We start from the raw sequence: 9,929 nt of genomic DNA on the forward strand, positions 1-9,929 counted from the left end.
CGCAAGAGTCGCCATTATTCGAGAGGAAGGCCCGTGATTTCGCCGTCTAATTACACCCGCCTGTGTTCACGGAGCAAGCCTGCATACGGCCGACGCAGCTTACCGTGGGCAGGAACATGGCTGCCGGGAGAAGTGGAAAGAGGGAGATGGGAGAGAGAGAGAGGTGCCCTTCGCAGTCCACGCTCTCACGGCACCCACTCGCTCTTTTGCCGTGGCTATGCGCGTTGCGGCCATTCCATTTTGTTGCCTCTCTTCAATGCCTAGGACCCCCCCTTTTTTTTAAGTGCACCTTATTATTCCCAGTGAGAGATGTTGCGTCTATCTTAATGCGGCGCGCGCGTGAACCGAGGCTTTAATTATCGTGTAAGTAAAGTCGGCGACAAATTTTCTCGGCCGTTTATAATGGCAAGGTCGTATGCAGAAAAGCCACTCTTTGTGACCTGTGAGAGCTTCAGAGTGAACGCCATAGGAGTTGCGCAGTGTGCATAGTTTTTATCGCACTTTAATTAGGAGGGGGAGGGGTGTTGTTGACTGGACACGCTTGTTTTAGTGCGAAGCTGTTATCTGGTTCACTATCAGTGACGCTTAGTATTTGCGTAGATGATCCTGAGCGTTAAAACTCGCGATCGATACTAAGTATGTTTCGGCAATTACAGTTGATAGGAGAGCGGTGTGCGTTTAATTTAGCGGACAACAAATGTTTCCCGCAGAGCAGTACGTATCAGCTGAGCTAACTACAGATGAAAACGGTTGTCTGAGTGTCTTAAACGCGTACACAAGGCAGCAGAATTTAAGATTTAGGGACTTATTGATTAAAAAAGAAATAATAGCTGAATTTGCTTTGTATCTGCGTTAGCTTAGCCTGGTTCTGTGCTAGCAAATGCAAAGCGAGATGGGTCCATTATTAAGACAGCTGGAGAAGTATGTGTCTCGTGGTTCACACCGGTAAACGTTAAAATGAGAACGAAAAGTTCCGAGTAGCCGGATAGGAGGCAGTGTTAATCGATCGAGTCAATCAAGTGGTAATACAACCGAGTGTTTCTCACATAATCAAGAGCAGTCACACTTACCAGAAGATGGACTTTCCCAAGAACATTGCAGTGTTCCGGCGACTTCCTGCACCGCAAGCGCACGATTGCCTTGTTCCAGTAGATTTCCCTTTGGTAAAGGTTTACCTACTGACCGACTCTAAGTGGTGTCGCGGGTACAAGCCCTATATCGTCGAAGCAAGGGCAGTCACAAAACAAGTAAACTGAATTGTGCACTTGACTACGCTCAGGGCTTCAGCGAGGGCTGTCAGGTAACAAGTGATTTCGCGGTGTTAATAATGCGCGGAAAAGAAGGTACAGGTACCTTTGCTGGTCATGCTCCTGCGTACGGGATGGCAGCCCTGCTACTCGTTTCGCCGAGCTGTCCCGTCTGCAACTTGGTAGCACGTCCTCGATCCGATATTCCATTAATTTCTCTCCTGGCATTTCTGGTCCCGCAGAATTCCACACGAGCTCCAAATTGTCGAAGAGTCCGCGATCTTGCATGTGTATTCGGCGCAGAGAGCTGCGTATAAAACCGCCGCAACTTCTGAGGTCGACAAGCGCGAGCGACTGTCTATTTGATCACGCTGCTCATTTGCATGACTGCGCGCGCATTGCCCGCGTTCCTGAATCCCTCTGCCCTTGTGCAGTGTATAGCAAAGCGCGCAAATGCAATGCCTGCTTAACCTCCCCATGCTTTCTTTAGCCTCTTTCCGGCATGCTCTAATTGCAGAAGTGCGTTTGCAAGGATTGAGAAGTTTGAGTGAAGGTGTCGTCCGTCACGTCTAGACGAAGTTGGAGATAATCCTTGCGCGGTCCGACCTTCGCCTGTGTCTCCACGCGAAGCTATAACGTGCCCGTCCGTTGGCTTACCGAGGCCAAGGTCGAACGATCATGCACCCTCTAAACGCGCGGTGAGTTGTTCAACCAGTCTAATTAAACTCTTCTCCCCTTGAACTATACGATCCACGTCAGACGGCGAACGAATATACGGCGACCGGTAGGCCGCGTTAGAATGACGCATAAACATGCACAAGGACATAGCGAAGGGTGGTAGGACATTCAGTACGTTTTCGCAAGACTACTTCATGCCACAAGGCAGGACTGAGACATTGAAACACACTCAGCTGTACATGTCGTACCGAAGCTATACTATGGTAAAAAGGAAAGCTCTTCATCAGATAATACAGAGGAAAGTCCTTCCATCCACATGCGTACCTGCAACGCCTTGTGTTTCCGGAAGGATTTGCTGCAGCCCGCAGGAATTAAAGCTTTACGCCTAGCTCTTTCTTGCATATCCAAGAGATACTGACTTGATGGACGTGCGTTGAGCCCACGGTGACATTGCAAGGGACGCTCTGGCAGAGCAATTGCTGGCCTATATATCGCCAGGCTGAGGCTGCCTGTCGCTAAACACACGAGACAAATTATATGTTATATTTGCTTTTTAACGTTAGGCGAGTGCCTGCTAATTATGACAAAGCTAAATACACTGCGTGAGCATTGTTTTTTTCTTCACTGAATTACGATGATTGCGAATCATGGTCTGGACACATTTGCAGCAAGCCGTAAGTGGAGAAAGCGTCAGTGTTGACTGGCGGGCTAACGTCATATTGTAGCACCTCTACACCACCACCTCCAGCCATGGAAGGTGTCATGCAAACGTGCTTGTTCCCGACATCGGGGCGCCTCCGTACTCGTCGAAGTAGATGCCCTATTGTACACGGAAACATCGACTAAACGCCTTACTGAGTTCTCATTGCAGTTTAGATAATGCACGAACGAGTGGGGATTAATTTTTTACATTAATAGGTATACCTGTCAAATGCATCACGTCATGCAGCCGCAATGTTACCGTAAAGCAGATGAAATATTAAAGTACATTCCGCTAAATACAAATTAGACGTTTACCCTATAGAGTCCGGCGATGCATATATACATATATCGTCACGTGGGAACTGGCGCGAACGTTTTTTTTTTTTTTCGATTAGCATGATGGGGGCGGGGCGCTGTGGAACCATGAGGAAGTTTGCTCAAAGCAAGGCGGGCATACAGAAGGCAAGCAACAAAGACGACAACGACTCGCAGAATTCACGGAAATGCGGAGAGCGATGCACTCCGCTTTACGAGGAACCGCAGCTTCGCCGGCGAGCGCTGTATAGTCGGTCCGTGTTGTAGCGGTGACGATAAGACAGCTCGCGGTTCCTCACGCTCCATCGAGTACTCGAATAAGTGCTTCACCGCTGCGCGGAGACGGCGGAATCGCGCTCAAATAGAAGCCGCGGCGACAGGAAATCGCGAGAGAAACAAGACAACGAGACGGCACATCGGCATCCGCGAAAGACAACAGAACCCCGCCACGCTGAGGTAGACTCAACGCGTGCCTCTACTCCGTACACGCCATCTTATTCGCGGCATCTCGGGGCGCGCAACTTTAAGACGTCCCCCCTCCGTTGCCCTGATTGAAAAGGAAGAGGCATTTTTCCTGCTGACGGTCGCAATCGCGTTTCGGCGTCGACCGCGAGATGGGTGCCAGCCTAAATATAACGGGACTCTCGTTTCTTCGATCTCGTTGTTGCTGCCGTTATCGTCGATCACGTGCCTCTGGCCGAAGCCTCGCGCATGTCTTAGACAGTAAATAAGATAAAAAAAAAAGAAGAGACAAAAGACAGAACAAAGAATGAGAGAGAGCTAGTTGTACGAAGAAGAGGAGGAATGGTCTGTACACTCGGCAACGCAGATGTGTCGCCTTATCTCCTCCCCCTGGAGAGACACGGAGGGGGGGGGGGGGGGAGGGGGTTTTGATGCGGAGGCGCGATGGCTTGTTATCATTGAGGGCAAACTCAAGGCGCGAGCCTGCGGCAAGACTGCGAGCGCACGTGCGATCGAGGAGAGAGCGCGTGCGTGTTCTTAGTCTCTATACCTGCCTGGCTGCCTGCTCGCTGCGCCGTTTTCTCCGCGATAACGCTAATTCCGCGCCGCCCGCTTTCAGCGGGCCTGCCGATATCGCGCCCGGAGATCTATACAGATCCCAGCCGAAGGTGGTAGCGGCGGATGGGTTCTCTCCTTGCATCTCTCTTTCTCTCTCTCTCTCCCAGCAGCGTTCTACTCCTCGTCCACCCTCCTCCTCACTCGATCATCTCTGTGCGCATCTCGCGCACCGCGCGGCCGGCGCGAGGAAGGGGAAACGAAGAGCTGCTTTGCGTCGGTGTCGCAGCGCGGAATCGTCGTCGCTCGGTCGTTCGCCGCTTTAGCGCGGAGCATCGGGCGGACCGAAGGTGGAAGCAGAGCCGGAGGCAACCATGCCAACGGCGGAGACGAACATAGCGTGGAGAGAGAGAGATACACATGCGACGTGCATTTGCGGAGACATGGGTGGCCGAGTTAGCGTCAGTGCACCAGGGAATGCTGCAAATTCCCGCAAGGCTTCCTTGCATGTTTGTTTGTCTCCTTCGCATCGTTCCAGTTGCCGGTTTAGACAAAGTTTCTTTGGCCATGTCACTTTCTTTGTCTCCCTCTCTTGCTTTCTTTTGTTTGTTCAGACGAGAGTCTTCGAAGGCAAGAAAGTCTTCAAGACTCTGCGCTTTGTCAAAGCGCCGGCCCTGCCCGTATAAGTGAATTGGAGTAGCCGGAGGCGTGCAGCTTCCAACCGTTTTCCAGTTAAACGCAGTTTAACCTCACCTAACTACCTCACCCCCGGTTCGCGTTTGGAACGGCTTGCCACGAACGTCGCACAGCCCACGGAGTTTGATCTCGACGCCAGGCGCCTGCGCGCGCCGACACGCAAAGGTAGAACGTTTGGAGGAACGCTGCTCACTGAAGGCGCTTATCTCTCTAATCACAAGCAAGCGTTTGTATACTTAGTTGCGAATCACCCCCCCCCCCCCCCCCCCCCCGCGCCCGGGTCGTGTCATCGGTTCATAAATCTACGTCTCGGCGGGTGAGGAAAGTTATGAAGCGCGCGGGAGAAGAAGCGTGGGTAGATTTTCCTTAATGGACGCGCAGCGGCCCTCGCGATCGATCCGCATCATGTTGCGAATGCCAGCATGCCTGGTTGGCACCGTCGCGCGCGTGCCGATAAGCGTAGCTTTATAGAGGTTATCTCGTCCCGGTTATATACACATACCGCCGCGCGTGTACAGCGATGCTATATCTCTCCGAGCGTTACACGAATGATTACGTAACGCAGGTTCGCGAAATCTGATTTGAGTTTAAGCAACTCGGCAGCTGTGATCTGATCCGGCCGTATCGCGTGTATTGAGTAATGGGCGGCTACCGCGTCGTTTAGTCGCCTCTATGCAAGCTACAGGGGAGATCTATAAATTTATTCTACGTCTGTTGGCTCGTTCTCTGCGAGCTGATATGTTGTCGACACACACTCCAGAGCCCGAAGGTGTGCTCTAATGTTGCTGAACGTTCATGAACTCCCGTATTTAGTTTATGAACTCGTTCTCCCACTCTGGCTGGCACCGGACTTCTCTCAACGCCACGGGCGTCGTATAACCGGAGTCGTATAACTATAGATTAGAAATCACCCCGTCATGTACCCCTGACGCGGCACGATACCCCCGTGCAGCCTGTCGCAGTGTTTGCTGTGTAGCAAGATGGCGGCCGAGATGACATCATTGCATGTAATTTGTTAAAGTACGCGCGCCTTAGGGAGCCTAGCGTGCCTCGTAAGTGAGCGCCCGCTAGCGAACTCGAAACTGGACAGTATCGTGATAGCCACGCATCTCACTTGGCATGGAAGAAGTCACGCGTCTCGTTTTGTATTACGCCGATTAACGTCGCTATTATACTTGAACTGATGCTGATGTGCGTGCTGTCATTGCAAATGTGAAAGGCAATTTATGTTAGACCTGCGCTCATCCTACCTGACATGGAACACAATGCGACGATACATGTAATTCGCCGATTTTATCGCTCGCTGCAGCTTGATCGTCCACTCATCACAGCCGCGCCACTCATCGCAGTTCTTGTCGTACTAAGTACCGCAAATTCAAACATCACAGACGAGTCACAAGAAGATGGAGGCACAAAATGGTGAACGGTGGGTGAATGAGTGAAATCTATATCAACCAACACAAGACAAATCGAAGACAAGTCGCCCTGACACTAGTATCGGTCCATCATGAGCGCAATAAGCGAACACACGTGGGGCTATTACTCAACCAGTGCATTCCATTGACATCAGCGGCTTAGTCAAAACACATCGGTTTCGAGCTCGCCACTCACACATACGACGGAGAGACGTAGCGAACTCTGGCTCTCTTCGACACATTCGCTAACTGCATAAAAAAAAGGAGATATCACCGTATACACGCGATAGACGTGAAAAGGGATATCCACCAGAGAAAGATGAACCGAAAAGGCACCGCAACGTGCGGGAATAAGCGTCTACACGATCTATATAGTGATTTGATGGAAGGATAAGAATCACTGGTTTCTGCCACCCATGTGGGGGCACGGCTTAGTGACTCTATACGATCTTTGCGGAACACGATGCAGACAGCATGCACGCGTGAGCGTGCGGCGCCATGTTCACGGCCGTGAAGAAGCTTCACGGGACACTAAAGAATGAACTCCAAATGTCCTCCCCCGCTCGTATCACACCACCTCGCAAGGTCGGCCTTAGAACTTTAGAAGATATAACACTAGACCTAATGAAATCCGACGGTGACTGCAGCCACTTGGCTGAGCGAGGTGAAAGTCCTCAAGCGTTCGCGTTGCAATCCGTCAAGTCCCCACAAAGATGGCGGCGAGCGGCGCTAATCACCTCTTTTTGTCATCTGCTAACCAGATAACTTCTATAGGGAGCAGCAGCCAGACCGAAATCGTCCCGGCTGGTTCTGGTAGCCCGCGGGTAGCCAGAACCGTCCAGCCTGAGAAAAACGAACGCGCGGCGGAAGTGCACCGTCCAGTGGGCGGAGCCACCCGAGAAAAAAAAAAAAAAAAAAAAAAAAAACTAAGGTGCTCTGGCAGCCCGCGGGTAACGAGAAGTGGAAGATCGAAGAGGCCCATTGTATCTGTAGGCTGAGACTTCCCACGTTATTATTATTATTATTATTATTATTATTATTATTATTATTATTATTATTATTATTATTATTATTATTATTATTATTATTATTATTATTATTATTATTATTATATAACCATAAAAATGATCATAGAGAGAGGAAAAGTGAGAAGAGAAGAGAACAACACAAGGATCAGACACGCAGCTGCGTAACCCCGTTGGCGGCCCACTGCTGATGACACCACTGCGAAACTGTTTATCCCCAGCACACTCGCAGTTAAGCAAACCTTCGTTCGTTCGTTTTTTTTTTTTTTTTTCGTACAGAGAGCGACAGACTGAAACGTCCTTCCACTCAACGTCGTGCTGCACTCCCATTATGCCACATTCAAGAACTTTATTATCAATTAGTAAATGAAAGGTACGCTGTCTAACAACGCGCACTTATGCACTTGACTAATAGTACAAGTGCAATCTGCGAACAAGCCGTCAGACTTGCTGAAAAAAAAAAGATTGCGTATTAAGCGATTATGGCAATGATTGTAATGACGATTCGTAGTTTTTACCATCTCTAAGCAACACACGGGCTATGATGGACTCCGTAGTGGTGGATGCGGGATTAATTTCGGCCACCCAGGTTCCTTTAACGTGCGCTTAAATCTAAGTCTACGAGCGGTTTATGCACTTCGCCCCCATCGAAATGTGCCCGGTCGCCACGTCGGAGTCGAACGCGAGACTTCGTGCTGGCCAGCAGAACGCCATATCCACTTAGACACCGCGGCTTTAAACGCACAACTGTCGACGTGATATTAGGTTTGACTTATAATTCATATTTGTCAAATATGAACGTCAACCAACTAGCCCAACTCGCCATCTTGTTGTAATATTAGATGAGTGGGCCTGCCCCGGGTGCGGATATTGAAAAACTTGAAGGCACAGCGCCTTAGCAACCGCGGTTGAACGCGATTGGCTGAAACGCCGCCGGCGACGCCTCGACGGCCTTTGCAACCGATCTGGTAGTGCGCCTTACGACCTAACGCCTTTTACACTCATAACATAACCCAAGCTAACCTAAGCCAACCTAACCTAACCTAACCTAACCTAACCTAAGCTAACATAACCCTATCGTGGGCGACATGCAAAGGCAATAATCCCTCACTGCGTGACATCAGAGCGTCGCCGGCAGCGTTTCAGCCAATCGCGTTCAACCGCGGTTGCTAAGGCACTGCTGTGCCTTCCAGATTTTCAATATACGCGGCCCCGGGCATTCCAGCGCTCGCTTTCATTAAAATTTTGACCTCGGTTTGCTCCCTTTTACTACTAAGTCGTCGCAAATAACGACTGCATTCGATCGGTCCTGCGCCGACCTTGAACACTCGATGCAATCGGTCCCATGCGGTGCGCTTCGGTGACGAGATGACGACGGTCGGGGCATATATGCTTGAGGTCGCTCCTTTTTCGTTAGCCTGACACGGTGGCGCGACTTTTACCCTCACAACGTCAAAGGGATCGTACGGTTGAGAAAAATAACATGCCCCGACTACTGTACGCGAAGGAATTCAGTGGAAAAGAAATAAAGTCGCCTAATTCACTGCAAGGTCAGCGTGACCCCAAAGTACGCTTAGGGCTGTCGCATTGTAATTCGAACCATCTGTGTATCCAGTGGAAGTGTTTCTGCTGATAAAATAAGGCGCCAGCATTAAAAAAAAAAAAAAAAAAAACGAAGAAGAACAATGTGTATGTTTAGTGAGGTACACATTCTTGAGTGATGTTTGCTCGCCGGTCGAGCGGTCGTGGTTTCCGTTAGGCTGTCGGTTTTCCTCTTTTTAGAACAACAGGCGTCGTGGATGCCAATCTGAACACTTATGACGCACATTGAGTACTTTTATATTTGTGTGTAAATCGTCACTTCTTGAGAAACAGTAAGGGACGGTTTGAGTGCCGAAGACGCAAAGATAATTCAGAAGCGTGACGTCCGCTTGTTTGTCAATGCATTTTTCGGTTGCTCAAATTCCAAAACATATAGGGTACCCTAATGCCAACGCGGACTTCTATATGCAGGTCTACACAGTCGAGCTGTTATGCTCGGGCGCGCTTCACGTTACTGAAAACTGCAACATCAGTTCGCGATAACTTCAAGTAGGTATGCGTTTTCGTCAGGCGGTTCTACGGCTAGACAATACAGGTGAGTGAGTGAGTGCAACAACTTTATTCAGTCCGCTAACTCTTTCCCTACCATGGGGAAAATAGGTGCTTCTTGTGTGTTACGGCAGATGTTCTTTTTCTGAAGGTGCTACTGCACTCAATATTTAATGTAGTACATAAACAGAAAGCAAAATGAATGCACTTTTCACGCATCAAAGTTTTAATAACGAGATGTATGTAATAAAAAAGGTATAAATTCTTAAAATCAAGATTGTGCGATAAAATTGAACAGTTTGTAAAGACACGCTTGTATCTACTAAAAAAAACATGTTCCTAAAATTATGAGATATACAAAATGTAATACCCTCTATTAGGCACTATCTCCGAAAAAATCTAAAATTTGCATTAAACATGTATTTCGCTACAAAAATTTAACTGCAAGCACTACAGTTGGCCTTGTCGGGCTGCGGCCGCCGATGTTCCGAGCTGGTTTGCATCCTCGTCGCTTTCAAAATCAAAGTCCGATGAAAACTCAGTGTCCTCCGACTCACTGCTATTCGATGTATCGATAAGATCAGCCGCAAAGGCAGCGGAATCTCGATATCTGAGATCTCCCGAAGCGCGCGCGCGCCGTTTCCGGAGCTGGACATTTTTGCGTTCGGCTTTGACGCTCGCGAAACTTCGGAGCGCGTTTAAAAATCACCGCTTGGTGGGAAAAAAAGCGAACTCCTTAGAGA

This window comes from Dermacentor silvarum, chromosome 8 (assembly GCF_013339745.2).
Source record: "Dermacentor silvarum isolate Dsil-2018 chromosome 8, BIME_Dsil_1.4, whole genome shotgun sequence".
Classification (NCBI taxonomy): Eukaryota; Metazoa; Arthropoda; class Arachnida; order Ixodida; family Ixodidae; genus Dermacentor; species Dermacentor silvarum.